Source organism: Helianthus annuus, chromosome 14 (genome assembly GCF_002127325.2).
Source record: "Helianthus annuus cultivar XRQ/B chromosome 14, HanXRQr2.0-SUNRISE, whole genome shotgun sequence".
NCBI lineage: Eukaryota > Viridiplantae > Streptophyta > Magnoliopsida > Asterales > Asteraceae > Helianthus > Helianthus annuus.
In genome coordinates this window covers 7,468,569-7,486,121 of record NC_035446.2, presented here as the reverse complement: position 1 = coordinate 7,486,121, position 17,553 = coordinate 7,468,569, and positions in this window count along the sequence as shown.

The window sequence follows — 17,553 nt, the reverse complement described above, 5'->3', positions numbered from 1 at the left end:
GAACGAAGGTTTATAATAACCTATTAGAATCCTAACGGGTCTTTTAATATAGCCTAAGCTTAGACCGGTTAGTTTCGAAGGATTATTACGGTTTAATCGTATGGAAGGCGAAAACCGGAAAGGAATGTGATTTATACCCAACAAGTTTGGAGACTTGTAAAATATGGGTAAACTAAACACATTCTGGATTTTGAGACAGAGATGATACGGTTTGACCCGTTTCGGCTAATATGTGTAAACTAGTTACATAAGCCGATCCGAACGCGAAAGTGCGTAATGGGTAACCATATGAATCATATACAAGTTTCCTGAGGTTATATGCACTAAATATGTTGTGATATCAGTAAGATATGTCCTATTATGCCCCAAATGGTTCTAGACTCAATTTACGCCTCATAAGGGCATTTTGGTCATTTAAAAGGTTATAAAAGAGTTAAACTAGCAATATTAGTTATATATCTGAATAAATCAGTACATATACTTAGTTTACTATGTTATAACAGTAGGATATCATATGTATGTGAATTTTATTAATTATAACCATCTTATGCACCGAAATGGCATTTTGGTAATTTCACATAAGCCTAAAAGGTCAAAACTGGAAATCTGAGTTTTCAATTTTAGTTTACTGTTATAATATGAAATTTTACTAAATATATCAATAGGTATTTAACTCTTATATAAATAAACTAGTTTTAACGTATACTATGTCGTAAAAATGCCTAAAAGGCGATTTGGAGCCATTTCCGGGTTTTAAAAGAAAGCTGATATTTTTTTTATAATTCCAGAAGGCTCAAAATAATATATTTAACATAATAAATCAGTAGAAAAAGGTTTGAGGTCAAAATGTTTTGTAAAACTCATTTTATAGCCTAAAAGGGCAAAACCGGCATTAGCCGAATTAAGCCTAAAACTTTAAGTTATGCTCAGCCTAAAAATAAATAAAAATCTTTAAAATTCCCAAAATATTATTATATATCAGTGGGTATAAAGTTTTGATACAAAATTTGGGTTTAGATAGGCTATATGCTAATTACGCTAATTATTTACTAAGAAAGCTTCTAATTACGCTAATGAGCATAACTCTTAATCTAAACCTCAAACTGATGACAAATTTTGGGTACAAGTTTATAATTCAGTAACTAAGATGTCTACCCTTTTATATTTTCAAAAATCATATTTTATGGACATTTGGGCATAATGGTCAACATATGGGCATTTAACGGAAATTTGGATAGTAATTAGACAACTAGTGAACTAAGCCGTATAATCATAGAGGGTTATACTAACATGTTACTAGCTGCAAATGAAGCTCTAAGGCAATCTTAAACTTGACTAAAACGGGTCAGAACTGAAAGTCAAAGCGAAAGTCAAACTATGCGACTTTCGGTTCCAAACCGGGTCTAAACAGAAAATTGTCGAGTTGAACATGTTGGGACATGTTCTTACATTAGTTACCAAGTTATATTAATGACCAAACAGGTTGCATGCATCCTACATTGCTAATTATGAGTTAATTCGGATTTAAGCATTTTGTTGACTTTTTAAGGTATACTTTGACTCGACAATTAACATGGTTAGAGTGGGAATCTGGAAACACCCTTTTAAGGGTTTGTTACCCACATAATTACCTACTTATAGGCATTTTTAATTTGAGATTTAACTGAGTAATTATGGACTAATCTCGAAGTCAAACCTTAATTACGATGGTTTGACTTTTAGCTAATTAACTAAGCTAAAAGGGATTAAGGGAGGTTAAGGACACTTACAAGAGTCCTAAGAAGGATTAGAGACTTAAGGGAATCTTGGTTGATATCCAGAGAAGCTCCAAAGAGTGCCTTGAGTGTAATGTGAATGAGCAAGTCCGAAAGATCACCACTCAAGTCCCTTTTATAGTGAACCAAGAGGCTCAAGATCATGCCAAGATAGTCTAGGATGGTTACAAGATCAACCCAGATGTCCCTAGAGGGCTAAATACTGCCTAGCAAGACCATTGATTCGAAAACCACCATTTTAAGTCGGTGCAACAGGCTGAACATGCAGCTGTCCAAAACCTGCTGCCAGCGACAGCCTTATGGACCGTAAGCTTAAGGCCTTGCGGTCCGTAAGCTCCTCTTGCGGACCGTATGCTGAAACAGTTACGGTCCGTAACCGACCTTTGCTGAAATCGCCCAGGTACCCTCCTTACGGACCGTAAGCCATGACCCTTACGGTCCGTAACCGATGGTCAGAGGACAAAAATTTGTAAACTTTCAAGTCTTGGCCATGCAATCAAACAAATCCAAACCCAAACCATCTTTTTCAGTTGTGGGGCCATCTGCTCAGCCATTGCATGCTTGAATGGTTCTTACATGTCCCCCTTTACTTTGGATTCTTGTGTGAAGATAGAATTGATGGAAAATACAAGAACAAGTCTTGGATTCTTAATAATTGGACATGATTTACTTATTTATTCTAATTTCCATTAGAATAGCATTTAAACTAGCATTTTCTTGAGGTAACATTATTAATCGTCCAACCTCCATATAAAGATGGAATTTTATTTATTTAGAAACAACCGGTTAATATATATATAAGATGTTTGTCAATTAATTTAAGGATCTTGGGATTTATAAATTTGGGTCGTTCAGAGGTATTTTAATAACATGACGCCCTCTTAAAATCCTACCACGCATCTTTATATTTGACCCGGGTTCCTGACACATTTGTCCCACATGACACGTGTCTTTATTTCATTGGACAGGAATTTTCGAGGTGTTACATCCTCACCCCCTTAAAAGAAATCTCGACCTCGAGATTTATTGGAATAATTGAGGGTATCTCTCTTTCATTGTGGACTCTAACTCCCACGTATAATCGGGACCTCTGCGGGCATCCCATTTGACCTTGACGATAGGTACATGCTTTCTTCGAAGCTTCTTTACCTGTCGATCCTCAATCGACACAGGTTTTTCTACAAACTTCAAGCTCTCCTCTATATGCACATCTGTGTGTGGAATGACTAGCGATTCATCAGCTAGAAATTTCTTCAGATTGTAGATGTGAAACACATTGTGATTACCACTGAGCTCTTCAGGTAAGTTCAACTTATAAGCCACTGACCCAACGCATTCGATGATCTCGAATGGTCCTATGTACCTCGGGCTTAACTTACCCTTCTTACCAAATCGCATTACCCCTTTCCAAGGTGATACTTTGAGCAAAACTTTATCACCAACCTCGAACTTGAGGGGTTTTCGCCTTTCATCAGCATAGCTCTTCTGCCTATCTCGGGCAACTCTTAGGCGGTCACGATGCTGGACAATCTTGTCCGTTGTTTCGAAGACTAGATCTGGACCTGATAATTGGGTGTCTCGCACTTCTGCCCAACAAATGGGTGTCCTGTACTTTCTACCATATAGTGCCTCAAAAGGTGCAACTTTAATGCTAGTATGGTAGCTGTTGTTGTAGGAGAATTCGACCAAAGGTAGGTGCCTATCCCAGCTACCTCCTAAGTCAATCACACATGCACGAAGCATGTCTTCCAAGGTCTAGATGGTACGCTCACTCTGCCCATCTGTCTGAGGATGGTAAGCTGTACTGAAATTTAACTGCGTCCCCAGAGACTGTTGGAAACTCTTCCAAAAATGCGAAGTGTATCTAGTATCCCTATCAGAGATAATGGATACTGGTACTCCATGCAGAGATACGATTTTATCAACATACAGTTGGGCCAACATGTCCGAACTATAAGTTTCCTTAATGGGTAGGAAATGTGTTGACTTAGTCAGTCTATCAACTATGAACCATATAGTATCATTTCCCTTCTGCGTCTTAGGCAACTTGGTGATAAAGTCCATCGTCACCATTTCCCATTTCCAAGTGGGAATTTCTGGCTGTTGTAGCAAACCTGACGGCTTCTGGTGCTCGGCCTTGACTTGAGCACATGTCAAACATTTGGCTACATGGGTGGCTATAGACTTTTTCAAGCCTATCCACCAATAATTTGCCTTTACATCCTGGTACATCTTATCTGCTCCAGGATGAACGGAATATCTGGAACCGTGGGCTTTCTGTAGAATGACGTCACGAAGTCCTCCATAAACAGGAACCCATATTCTTCCATTTAGTCTCAGGATTCCGTCTTTACCATAGGATAACTGTTCTTCAGTTACTCCCAACTTTTCATTAGGATAGTTAGCTTCTGACACAGCTTCCTTTTGTGCAGCTAACAACCTTTCGTTCAGACTGTTCTTGATTTCAATGCTCTTGGCATTGATTCTTATTGGCTTCACTCTTTCCTTTCTGCTCAAGGCATCTGCGACTACATTGGCCTTTCCTGGATGGTACCTTATTTCACAATCATAATCATTTAGAGTTTCCATCCAACGTCGCTGCCTCATGTTCAAATCCTTTTGGTTGAACAGATGCTGAAGGCTCTTGTGATCGGAATAGATCACGCACTTGGTTCCATACAGGTAGTGTCTCCATAGCTTTAGTGCAAATACAACGGCACCCAATTCCAAATCATGGGTGGTGTAATTCTTCTCATGCACTTTTAATTGTCGTGAAGCGTAGGCAATGACCTTGCCTTTCTGCATTAACACACAACCCATTCCTGTGTGTGATGCATCACAATAGACCACGAATTCATCATTTCCTTCAGGTAACGTCAACACGGGTGCGTTACTCAACTTTTGCTTCAAAATATCGAATGACTCTTGCTGCTTAGGTCCCCAATTGAACTTGCTATTCTTGCGAGTCAGCAAAGTCAGAGGTGCTGCAATTCTTGAGAAATTCTCGATGAATCTCCTGTAATATCCTGCTAGACCTAGGAAACTGCGAATCTCCGTAGGCGTCTTTGGCTCCTTCCAATTCATGACAGCTTCAACTTTGGCGGGATCTACTTGAATACCACGCTCACTGACTACATGTCCAAGAAATTGGACTTCTCGTAGCCAAAATTCACATTTAGAAAATTTTGCATAGAGCTTTTCTTGATGAAGTAGTTTAAGAATACTTCGAAGATGCTTCTCATGGTCAGCTTGACTTTTCGAGTAGATGAGAATGTCATCGATAAAGACAATGACAAATTTATCCAAATAAGGCTTACAGACGCGATTCATGAGATCCATGAACGCGGCAGGTGCATTAGTGAGCCCAAAAGGCATCACTAGGAACTCGTAGTGACCATAACGAGTCCTAAATGCAGTCTTGTGAACATCTTCATCCTCAACCTTCAATTGATGATATCCTGACCTCAAATCAATCTTGGAAAAGTAGCTTGCTCCTTGAAGTTGATCGAACAAATCGTCGATCCTGGGCAAAGGATACCTATTCTTAATGGTAACCTTGTTGAGCTCTCGGTAATCGATACATAAATGCATCGATCCATCTTTCTTCTTGACAAACAAGATCGGTGCTCCCCAAGGAGACGAACTAGGTCTTATGAAACCTTTGGCTAGCAAATCGTCTAGCTGCGTCCTCAATTCCTTCATTTATGTTGGCGCCAATCTATATGGTGCTCGGGCAATAGGAGCTGCTCCTGGAATGATGTCGATTCTGAACTCCACTTGTCTATCTGGTGGCAAACCAGGTAGTTCTTCAGGAAAAACCTCAGGGTACTCAGATATAACGGGGATGTCTTCAATCTTGGGCTTCTGCTCATCAATGGTCACCTGTGCCATACAAATGACACAACCCTTCTTTAAACATTTGGATGCTTTGAGCATAGACACCTGCTCAGGCAATCCATGATGTGTATCTCCCTGAATGGTAAGTGGTTCACCAGACGGAGTCTTGATCACCATTTGTTTCTTATTGCACACAATCTGGGCTTGGTTTTGCGATAACCAATCCATACCCAACACTATATCGAAACCGGCTAACTTAAAGGGTAACAGGGATAGAGGAAAAGAGTGGTTCCTAATGGACATGACACATCCATCTAACACAGTCGAGACGGTTTCCAGAGTCCCGTCAGCTAACTCTACCTCATAATTTACATTTAAGGCTTTAACAGGCAATCTTAACAGTTCACAAAACTTATCATCTACAAAGGATTTATCTGCTCCAGAATCAAACAATATTTGTCACGACCCCCGACCCACCCTAGACGGAATCGGGTGCCGTGAGCAGTCCCGTGGTACCGGTGATTATTTTTGAAAAACATTGCAGCGGAATTTTCATCAGGACCGTGAGTTAGGAAAAATATCAGAGTTTAGAAAACACCGGATTGGATTTAAATAGATGGGATAATTCCCTAAAGTGGTAGCTTTAATAAAGATAAGAATTATTTTATAAAACAATATTTCTTTAGTAAGCCATTTCTTGATGCCTTTCAGTGCCGTATCCAGCCTTATGGTAATTACCTGAAACATGTTTGAAAAAGGTTTTGTCAGCGGGAATGCTGAGTGAATTCATTCCATTTTTATACAAATATATTGTTATACCTTACAGTATTAAGGTTTTATATTTATTTGCATTTACCTTACTCAATCAGTATTTTGTCACATAATAGCAATTCCAATATAACAGCAATAATATCACTCATTGGTTTACTTTCATCCAATAGTGAATTAATCAATTAACTATACTTTACTGTTATTCAATTTATCTGTCATTAGGCAATTCCTATGACTGGGTCATATCACTGTTGATCATTCTTTCAACTAGTGACTCTGACCATATCACTTGTTCATAACCCTGTTGATCATTCTTTCAACTAAGGTCTTTGGTCATATCGCTGTTGATCATTCTTTCAACTAGCGATTCTATTCATGGCACTGTTGATCATTCTTTCAACTAGTGCTTTTGGTCATTATCACTGTTGATCATTCTTTCAACTAGTGATTCTAATTATAACACTGTTGATCATTCTTTCAACTAGTGTCTCTGGACATATCACTGCTGATCATTCTTTCAACTAGTGATTCTAATTATAACACTGTTGATCATTCTTTCAACTAGTGTCTCTGGACATATCACTGCTGATCATTCTTTCAGCTAGTGACTTTGGACATAATGATGTCTTATTACTTTGTCAAACATATTATCTCTAGCACCAAGTCATGCAATCTAGAATAATGACATTTCATGTCAATTATTATAATTTATCAAAATATGTTAATTCACTAATTGTAATATTATGATATAATAACCTGACTACACATAGAATACAATATACTCGACTTTTGTTATGGTATCCGCCATTTAGATTTATATATAATAATTATGGTCATGCTAACTTTCTGGGTAATAGCAATGAGAATCAAATAATGTATAATACCTCCCATACCAGTAGAATATAATAACTTAATCACTGTAAGTATAACTGGTAACCATTTAGGATTTTAGAAAGCATTTTGTAATATAATTGTTTCACAAAAAGGTGATAAAACTTGTGATAAAAGAGTATGGACTCACAAACGGTGAGAAAAGAGAAATGAACTCACATTGCAGATTTCTACGGGCAAAGTTTAGTCTACAGATATCCTTGATATACTGCTGATTCAATTTGGGCAGAGTCTAGTCTACTGATTAGCCTAATTCACACAAACGGGTTTGTAACTAATACAGCAATTACGACAATTCACGAGATTAAACCTTCATAACGATTAATCAGTGCAATACTCGATAATTCAATCGGATTCACAACGAATAACAGAGCATAGTCCGAATTCGAACAGCACTCTAATATTCAAGTCGAAATCACGACGAATAATCAAAGTACAAGCTCAATTGAGCAGCACCTGGACTATCGTTGGATAGTTACAATCGATCGGACTTTGAATCGTAATAGCGATCGAGTTATTACCCTGATTGCGGCAGCGTTTCGAGGTTTGTGTGTTAATTGTGGTAAACAGAGCATAACTCCGTGTATAATTCCACTTTTAACGTCGATTTTGTGCCAGAATTCAAGTCCCAACCTCTACTATTTATACCTGAAATTTGACCCTGTCGCGTAGCGCGAGGGGTACCCCCCATGGGCGTCGCGCTACGCGAGGGGTAACCTAGTCTCTATAGGTAGCTTCGTGTCTAAGTAGCTTAGCTGAGTTGATGAAATTATAAAATTCAAAACGGCCAACAAGTTATTTAGATAATCGTAACTAGGGTTTTGCCCCCCCTGAGTTTTAGGGGCCCTGATCCTGATTCTGATTGTTCTGGAAATTTTAGGGTTAGTGCAGAATTACTTGGGTTTCTCAATTAGGGTTTCCTTAATAGCTAATTACCATCCTAATTATGGTTTTTTAGTGACAGTTGTTACAATATTCTTACGAAAACGTCATTAATGAGAAACGTACCAGTTATAACGTTGTCATCCTGAATGGCTTCCTTTGCATCCATGCGGAAGACCCTTGCATTGGTCTTCTTTCCCTCTTCAGTTTTCTTTACCAGCCTTGGGCAGTTGGTCTTGATGTGCCCTTTTTCATTGCAACTATAACAAGTTGCATCCTTTAACTTCTTACATTCCAGGGTCCTATGCTCAGAGGACTTACAAATCCCACATGCCTTCGGTTGGGATTTCTGTTCATACCTGCACCTCCCGAAGTGGTGCTTCTTGCATACCTTGCACTTGGGCCTATCGCCTGACTGCTGATCATTTCTCTTGGTTTCAGATCCTTTCTTGTGGTCACGGTTCCCCTTATGCTTCTTGCCTGATCGACGTGAATTATCATCTTCACGTTTCCTCTTCTCAGTGTCAGCATTTCTCAATGATCTCTGTCTTACCGCATCTAGCGTGAGAGACAGAGATATGTCAGCTACTGATCTGAAGGTAGTAGGCCGAGATGCCTTGACACTTGCTTTTATTTCTAGGGCCAGACCCCCAATAAAACGAGCTATCCTCTTCGGTTCAGGTGTCACTAGGTAAGGAACTAACCTTGACAGGGTGTTAAAACTGGTAAGATAAGCCTGGCAATCCAGGTTCTTCATAACCAAAGATAGAAAATCAGATTCTATTTTCTCAACCTCATGCTGAGGGCAGTAGTTTTCCTTAATTAGGGCAACAAATTGTTCCCAAGACATGTTGTACAGAGGTACCTTCCCGGTGGCTTGAATCAACGACCTCAACCAAGCTAGGGCTTCACCCTTGAAAGACTGCGATACAAACTTCACAATGTCTTTTTCAGCACAACCACTTATATCTACCACCGTGTCCATTTCATCTAACCACGTCATGCAATCCACCGCCCCTTTCTCTCCAGTAAAATCTCGGGGCTTGCATGAAACAAAATACTTATATGTGCAACCCTTGATGCAAGGTGCATCATCAAAAACTATTTTCCTGGGTTTAACACTGTTCTCGTTTGACGAGTGACGATCATCGTCTTTCTTGGGTTTGGGCTGAACAGAGGGAGGTTTGCTATGGGTGGTAGAGTGAGATTTTGGTTTGGAGTGAGGTGTAGATAAAGTTCTACTTTGGGTCTCAGAAGGCTCACTGATTTGCCTTTCCAAGGCTTTTGTAACTGCATCATCTACCAATGCTCGAAGCTCTGCTCCAGTTAACTGAATTCTGGCATTATCGTGGTTTTCCACCGGATGGCTATTTACTTCATCCGACCCAGCCATGTAGCTTGATTGCTACATATAAATAATGGACAAGGTTTTATTTAAAGGTTTTTACAGTATTTTATATTTTATTAACCAAGGTTTCAAATTGCCATTTTAGGTTAATTTGTTAGAGTCTTAGGATTTTTATTATTATCCTATGACATTCTAATAATAGCGCATAAGGCCTAGTCACAAAGACAATTTAATTTAATAGTAAACCAGGATTTCACAGGACCCAGGTGTTTAGGTTTGGACCACAGTCCATCACCATTTATTAACAGGGAGTCATAAGCTACTACTGTTTTCAGTCCTAGAGGACATTTAATTATTGCCCATAGGCACTTCGCCTCAAAGAAGCGGTTAAATAATTTAAGGGAATTTAAAATTAACCCTTTATAAAGGATGGCCTGTGTGACTTTACTGATTCACAGTTTGCCAAGAATGTCAACATACTAACGGGTGTTAACAATGGTTGGAATCTATTATGTGGGTTCTACCATCTTGGCCATGTCTGCAACAACATATAGGCTAGGTTTAACTCCAAGATCCCTTTAATAATTAACGCAGAATAGTCCTAAATTGAGATGCTAATATGGATCTTAATCTAATTATGGAACTACCATCTTGGCCTTGTTTTATGCTAACATATGGCTAGGTCTCTGTTCTTTTTAGATTTTACCATTTTAATAAAATGGCAGATCTTTTTATTATTTTCATTTATTTTCATGTTTTAAGCACATAATTATTAATAATAAATAAGAATGAAAATTTAACTAGAACATCTCATAAATTGTTTCTAACAAATACATCATTTGCCCAAAACAGGACATCTACGAAAATAAATGCCCACGCAGGGGCGGAAAACAAAACAAACCCACGCAGGGGTTAACTAATAAAACATGCCCACGCAGGGGCGGAATACAAAATGACAAGCTCGCGCAGGAGCTGAATACTGAAGCAAAAAGTCCACGCAGGGACTGGATTACAACCAAATAAAATAATAAAGGTCCTTAATGACCCCTTCTTTTAGACTTCCCCTTGATCAGGTCTGATAATCCTTTGAAGAAGCCACGAGTTTTACTGCGCTCGGTCTGGATCTCCCGTTCACAACGGTCCAATCTTTCAAGGACTTCTTGTTGGCGCTCAGGCGGGATCAACTGCAGCTGCGGCGGCTGGTACTGAGGCGGAGGAGGTGGCGGATGCTGGTACCCATAAGTCGGGTAACCAGTGGTCCAAAGACCTCCATAAGGCCCTTCTGGGTGACTAGCATTGTAGTCCCATGCCTCCTGGTATGGGTCCACACTAGCATAGTTGTAGTTGTAATGAGTATGCGCCGACTGCTCAAAGGGGTTATACGCCGCTGAACCGGCGTAGGCAGGGATTGGGTTGTCAAAACCCAACGGTGGTGCCATAGGTACTGAGTTGATCTCTGGGATGGGGCTTGATGGACCTCCCATCTGCGGGTCTTCTTCTTCTTGAAGTGGCGGATAATGGCTGCCACTTGAAGGCTGAGGAGTACTGATACGGACTCCTCCTCGCACGGACATCCGTGCGTTCGACCTTCTCCGCCTCGGTGGCTCCGGAGGCGGTTGCTGCTCTACTGGCGGTGGTGGTGGCGGCGTGACTGCCCTGAATCGAGAATCCTGGGAAGGATCCTGCTGCTGTTGCTGCTGCTGCTGATAAGGAGACGAGTGCTCGGACGGGGTGAAATACCAGTCCCGCTATTTGAACCTCTCTTGATAACTGTCGGGACCACGATAAGGTGATCCGTGGAAGGATGACCCATCGGAGATTTCGATCGGGTGGTTTGGTGTTCCGGACGCTGGCTCCACGGGGTCCGTGTCTTCGTCCATATCATCAGCATGCTTACCTGAGAAATGATCCTCAGGTCCTTGTGGGTTGAATCCCACGGGTTTTGGAAAGATGTTAGCCGGGTTGAACCGGCTCTGAAAGATTGGGGTCGGGTCACCATAAGAATGGTGAGAGTTCGACCTTTGCAATGGGGTCGGTTCTCCAAAAATGAGAAGTGAAACGAGCATCTCTGTCAGAAATGATGTTCAAAGGAACACCATGTCGAGCTACAATTTCATCTACGTAAATTTGAGCAAGTTTGTCAGCAGAAAAATCCTCACGGATTGGCAAGAAATGTGCTGACTTGGTAAGACGATCGACGACTACCCAGATGGCATCGTGACCTTTCTTTGTGCGCGGGAGTTTGGTAATGAGATCCATAGTAATGTTTTCCCATTTCCAAACTGGGATCTCTGGTTGCTCCAATAAACCAGAAGGACGCTGATGTTCAGCCTTAACCTTAAGACAAGTAAGGCATTTGGATACGTATAAGGCAATGTCTTTCTTTATACCAGGCCACCAATATTGTATACGAAGATCCTAATACATCTTATCTGAGCCAGGATGAATAGAATAACGAGACTTATGGGCTTCATCCATAAGCAAGGTACGAAGATTATCTTGGCTTGGGACCCATAAACGGTCCATGAAGTAATATGATCCATTGTCCTTCAGTTCAAGAGCAGGCGTTATGTGATAAGGAAATTCCTTATCCATCAAACCTTGTGAAACACAAGCTTGTTGAGCCTGAGAAATACGGGCTTGGATATCGGTTTGAATAATAGATTGGACACGTACACAATGAAGCTTAGTACGTTCCTTGCGACTCAAAGCATCGGCTACGACATTCGCCTTACCAGGATGGTAGCGAATCTCGCAGTCGTAGTCGTTTAGAAGTTCAACCCAACGTCGTTGTCTCATGTTGAGTTCTTTCTGATTGAAGATGTGTTGAAGACTCTTGTGGTCAGTGAAAACCACACATTTTGTACCGTACAAATAGTGTCTCCAAATCTTGAGAGCGAAGACAACTGCACCCAACTCAAGATCATGAGTGGTGTAGTTCTTCTCATGTATCTTCAACTGCCTTGATGCGTATGCTATGACTTTGTTTCTTTGCATCAGGACGCAGCCAAGACCTAATTTAGATGCGTCGCAATAAATGACGAAATCATCATTGCCCTCAGGCAATGTTAGGACAGGCGCGTCGCAAAGCTTTTGTTTCAAAGTCAGAAACGCTTCCTCTTGTTTGACTCCCCAGTCAAATGGCTTTTTCTTCTGAGTTAGAGCAGTTAGAGGAACTGCAATCTTTGAGAAGTTCTCAATGAAGCGGCGGTAATAACCCGCTAGACCAAGAAAAGAACGAACTTCAGTAGGAGTAGTAGGTGTATCCCAATCCTTAATCGCACTGATCTTGGAGGGATCTACATGAATACCTTGTTCGTTGACAATGTGTCCTAAGAATTGAACTTCTTTAAGCCAGAATTCACACTTGGAGAATTTGGCGAAAAGCTGCTCTTTCTTTAGGAGTTCCAAAGTAAGACGTAGATGTTGCTCATGATCAGCTCGCGTCTTAGAATATATCAAAATGTCATCAATGAAAACGATGATGAACTTATCCAAATAAGGTTTGCAGACCCTATTCATTAAGTCCATGAAAACAGCAGGAGCATTAGTCAAACCGAATGGCATGACTGTGAACTCATAATGTCCATAACGAGTACGGAACGCTGTCTTGGGAATGTCTTCTTCATGCACACGAAGCTGATGATATCCAGATCGTAGATCAAATCTTCGAAAAGTATGAAGCACCTTGCAATTGATCAAAGAGATCATCAATGCGAGGTAGGGGATATCGATTCTTGATGGTGAGCTTGTTAAGCTCACGATAATCGATACACATCCTAAAAGATCCATCCTTCTTCTTTACAAAGAGAACGGGAGCACCCCAAGGTGAAAAGCTAGGACGGATAAAACCTTTGTCAGAGAGCTCCTGAAGCTGCTTAGATAACTCTTGCATCTCTGATGGTGCAAGACGGTATGGGGCTCTGGCAATGGGATTTGCACCAGGTACGAGATCAATACGGAACTCGACTTGGCGTGCTGGAGGTAGACCAGGTAACTCTTCAGGGAAAACTTCAGAATAATCCCGAACGACAGGAATATCTGAAATAGACTTACCCTTGCCTTTATCTGCTGTAACATGTGCTAAGAAAGCCACATATTTATTCCGTAGATACTTCCGTGCTTTAAAACAAGACATGAGTTTGAGACCACCGGCAGGCTTCTCACCACGAACCTGTAGGATCTCGCCTGTTGACAGCGGTACACGAACAATCTTCTCAGAACAAACTATCTTTGCGCGATGCTTGGATAACCAATCCATTCCCACTATAACGTCGAAGCTTCCAAGTTGCATTAGCGTGAGGTCAATAGGAAAAATATGGTCGTTATGGTTTAACTGGCAGTTGCGTAGAACAAAATTTAGAACAATGGGTTCTCCACTGGCAACCTCTACTGTCAAAGGTTTACCTAGTTTCGTTCTAGACACGCGAAGCATTGTCTCAAAAGACAATGACACAAAACTCTTGTCGGCACCCGAATCAAAATGAACAGATGCTGCTGATCATTAATAAAGAACGTACCGTTCACCACTTCGTTGTCTGCTTGTGCTTCTTGTGCATTCATGTTGAAGACTCGACCTCGAGCCTGAGCCTGATTTTGGTTTGCATTCTGGTTCTGGTTGGCTAGTCTTGGACACCGATTTCTGTAGTGGGTCAGATCCCCACAGTTATAACAAGCACCTGGTGGGTAGTTTGGTCGTGCAGCCTGAACCTGTTGCTGAGCAACTTGTTGAACAGGGTTCTGAACTGCGCGATTCTGAGCAAACCGACAAACATCGGCAAGATGACCCGACTTCCCACAGTTAGTACAGAAACGGCACTGATATTGCGGCTGATGGTGACTGTTGCATTGATTGCACAAAGGTGCACTTCCTGAGTAGGGCTTCTTTGCTGGAGGCTGGTTGGGAGCTGCCTGGTTAGCTTGGGCAGTGACAGCATAGTTTTGGGAAGCCTTACGCTTCCTTGACCCCCTTGAGGAACCAGAATCCTTTCCCTTCTTGCTTTTACCTTTTTTGCTATCTTCCTTGTCAGCCGACTGTTTCTTGCCCTTGTCACCCTTCCTGTGTAGCTTATTCTTTCGAATCTGCGACTCAGTCAGTGTCGCTGATAACTCGATTGCCTGACGGAGTGTGGTAGGGTTGCTACCAGTGAGGATGTCTTGTACTGAGTCAGGTAGGCCGTCGATATACCTTTCGATGGCCTTATCGAGTGGGGTAACCATAGTTGGGCAAAGCAGACTCAACTCCTCAAACCTATTAGTATAAGCCCTGTGCTCGCCACTATCTTGCCTCAAAACATCAAATTCTTTCTCCAACGCTCGTTGTTCATGACGAGGACAAAACTCCCTCATCATAAGAGCTCTCAGTTCAGCCCATGTCTGAGCTAGAGCAACTTCTGCACCTTGATCTCTCATAACCCCATTCCACCATGTAAGAGCCCTCTTCTGAAACACGCTTGAAGAAAACTCGACCTTGCGATTATCCGGACACTGCACGTGGCGAAAAGTGTTCTCGATGCTCTCGAACCACTGAAGAAGCCCAGTTGCTCCCTCAGAACCACTAAACTTGAGTGGCTTAGCCGAGTTAAAATCCTTGTATTTGCATGTACCATTGTTGTTGTTGTTGGCCTGGTTCCATTGAGCAAAGAGATTTGGGAATTTAGCAGCCATCTGCTGCGCAATAATTTCTGCCAGCTCGGCAGTAGCTATCTGGTTGTCGCGTCGAGGAGGCATTCTAGAAGAGAAAAACATGAAATGAAACGAGTGAGATGATTGGATGAAGAGAATGAGATGAAGCAAAAATCAACAAAAGCAAAGATGGCGGTTATGCATCGCAAAGCAAACAAGCGACATGAAATGTCTAGTTAAAGTAAATGGGTCAGAATTAGTGTATCGCGAAGACATGCTCGCTTATAAGTGAACACTCACCCCAAGAGTTCCCAGGTAAGAGTGACTGGTCCGATTATGTGGATTTGTACGAACACTCTAGCCTTAGACAGAAAACTCAGGGTACAGGCATTCACCCTTCCAGTTCGCACGTGTTCACACTATTAAAACCCGAAAACCTTGACGAGACTTTTGAAATCCAAAGAGGTTCAAAACCATATAACAGAGGGTTCAAAACCTAGTAATCAATCATCCTCGAACAGACGATTAATTTTTCAAAGCGGATTCGGAACCGAAGTTCTCGTTGTGGTTATCACCTAAGGATAGGTGATGTGCATGTTTTAAACTCTAAACACAAGATAACTTGTGTTAGGGTCCTAGAAAGTTATAGTCTGGGTCAAAGCATTACTAATAACCTAATTCCCTATAACCAATGGCTCTGATACCAACTCTTCTGTCACACCCCGACCGCGTATAACATGCAACCGCGGCGGAAAACGTCGGGGAGTGTTGTGGACAGAATTAATTGTTTCATAACCATGGCATACAAGTTGTATTTTATTTATAAACAAGAGTGCTACATCGTTCCAAAACAAGAAATACAAAGTTCATAACATATTTAAACTAGCCTATCTTCATTTTTAGGCTCTAAGGCACAGGTCCGCCCTAGTATCGTGATCATCATCTTATGGAACAGCTCCTGAAAACACATGTGAAAGTAGGTACGTCAGCATAAAAATGCCTGTGAGATACATAGGTTTTGTGAAAATGGGATTCATGACTTGAGTTTAAAGAATGCTTAATAACAGTCAGTCATGAACCTTGTAATTTGTCTTGCTTTGTAAACCATTTGAAAAACGATAACATCAGATGATATGTATAGATAAGTGCAAGGTTAAACGAGTAACCAAGTAAAATGAGCTGAATATAATAAGTTGTTTTGTAAGACAATGTTTTATGAAAAGTATGTTATTTGTATAAAATGTTATATGTCTAAACTGAAATGATTTAGATAATGCTAAGATATTTAATATTATACAAACATTTATATATAGGAAGTACCAGCGGTGTATCCACCATGTTTGCATCATATTACATACTCTACGTTACTCAAACCATTTACCCAAACCAATCCACCATGTAAATTGTTCATGGATAAACCAAATGTCAAGTGTTATTGTGTAAACCATGTCAAATGTTTATGTTCAATGTAAATCATGTAATGTGCATCCTAAATGTATCATGTATGGTAAGCGAAATGTATCAACTTAAACCATATGTAAAATGCACAAAACAAGTCGTTGAAGTAAAACGTGGTTTAAATCAACGTTATGTTTTGTGGAAAAATGCATGCTCTATTGATACTAACATTTATGCGGTATTGTAAATTATGCATACATCCAAGCCTTGAGACTGCGGCGATAAACCCTTAAACAAATTAAAGGTTTATCTAAGTTATGTATATCGAATTCGGTCATTCCTTCCAATCCTATCAAACCCAGGATTTCAGAAACGGGAGTTGTCAATTCCTATGGTACCACTACCTACTAACGAACGGCGTAGCTAATGTTAATGAATGTATTGTCCCATGTTTAAACAAACCAAATGTCATAACAAAATGAAGGCATGTGATGTAAACAATTGTACTAAATATGCTAAGTAAACATACGAAGCAGAAATGTTCATGTAAATCAATGTGTCCATATGCTGAGTAAACATATGCAACAGAAATGTTCATGTAAATCAATGTGTCCATATGCTGAGTAAACATATGCAACAGAAATGTTCATGTAAATCAATGTGTCCATATGCTGAGTAAACATATGCAACAGAAATGTAATGTAAATCAATGTACTAAGTACGCATACAATGGGCATACATAGCATGAAATGTAATGAAATCGTGTACTATAATGTACTAACAACATAGCAGGCATATGATGTGAAAACATGGAAAGCATGAAAGTAACAGATAGGCACATGTGTTTCACCCCAAAACAGTTTGGAAAACAGTAAAAGATGGGGTTCTATGTACTCACCTGAGATTGCTTTGGAGTTCTTTTATAATAACCAGATAATGCTAAAGATCACGGGAAATCAAACGGCACCTAATAGGTAGCTATGTTAATATACCGGACCAAATCGGAAGGATCGGATAGTATGCGGG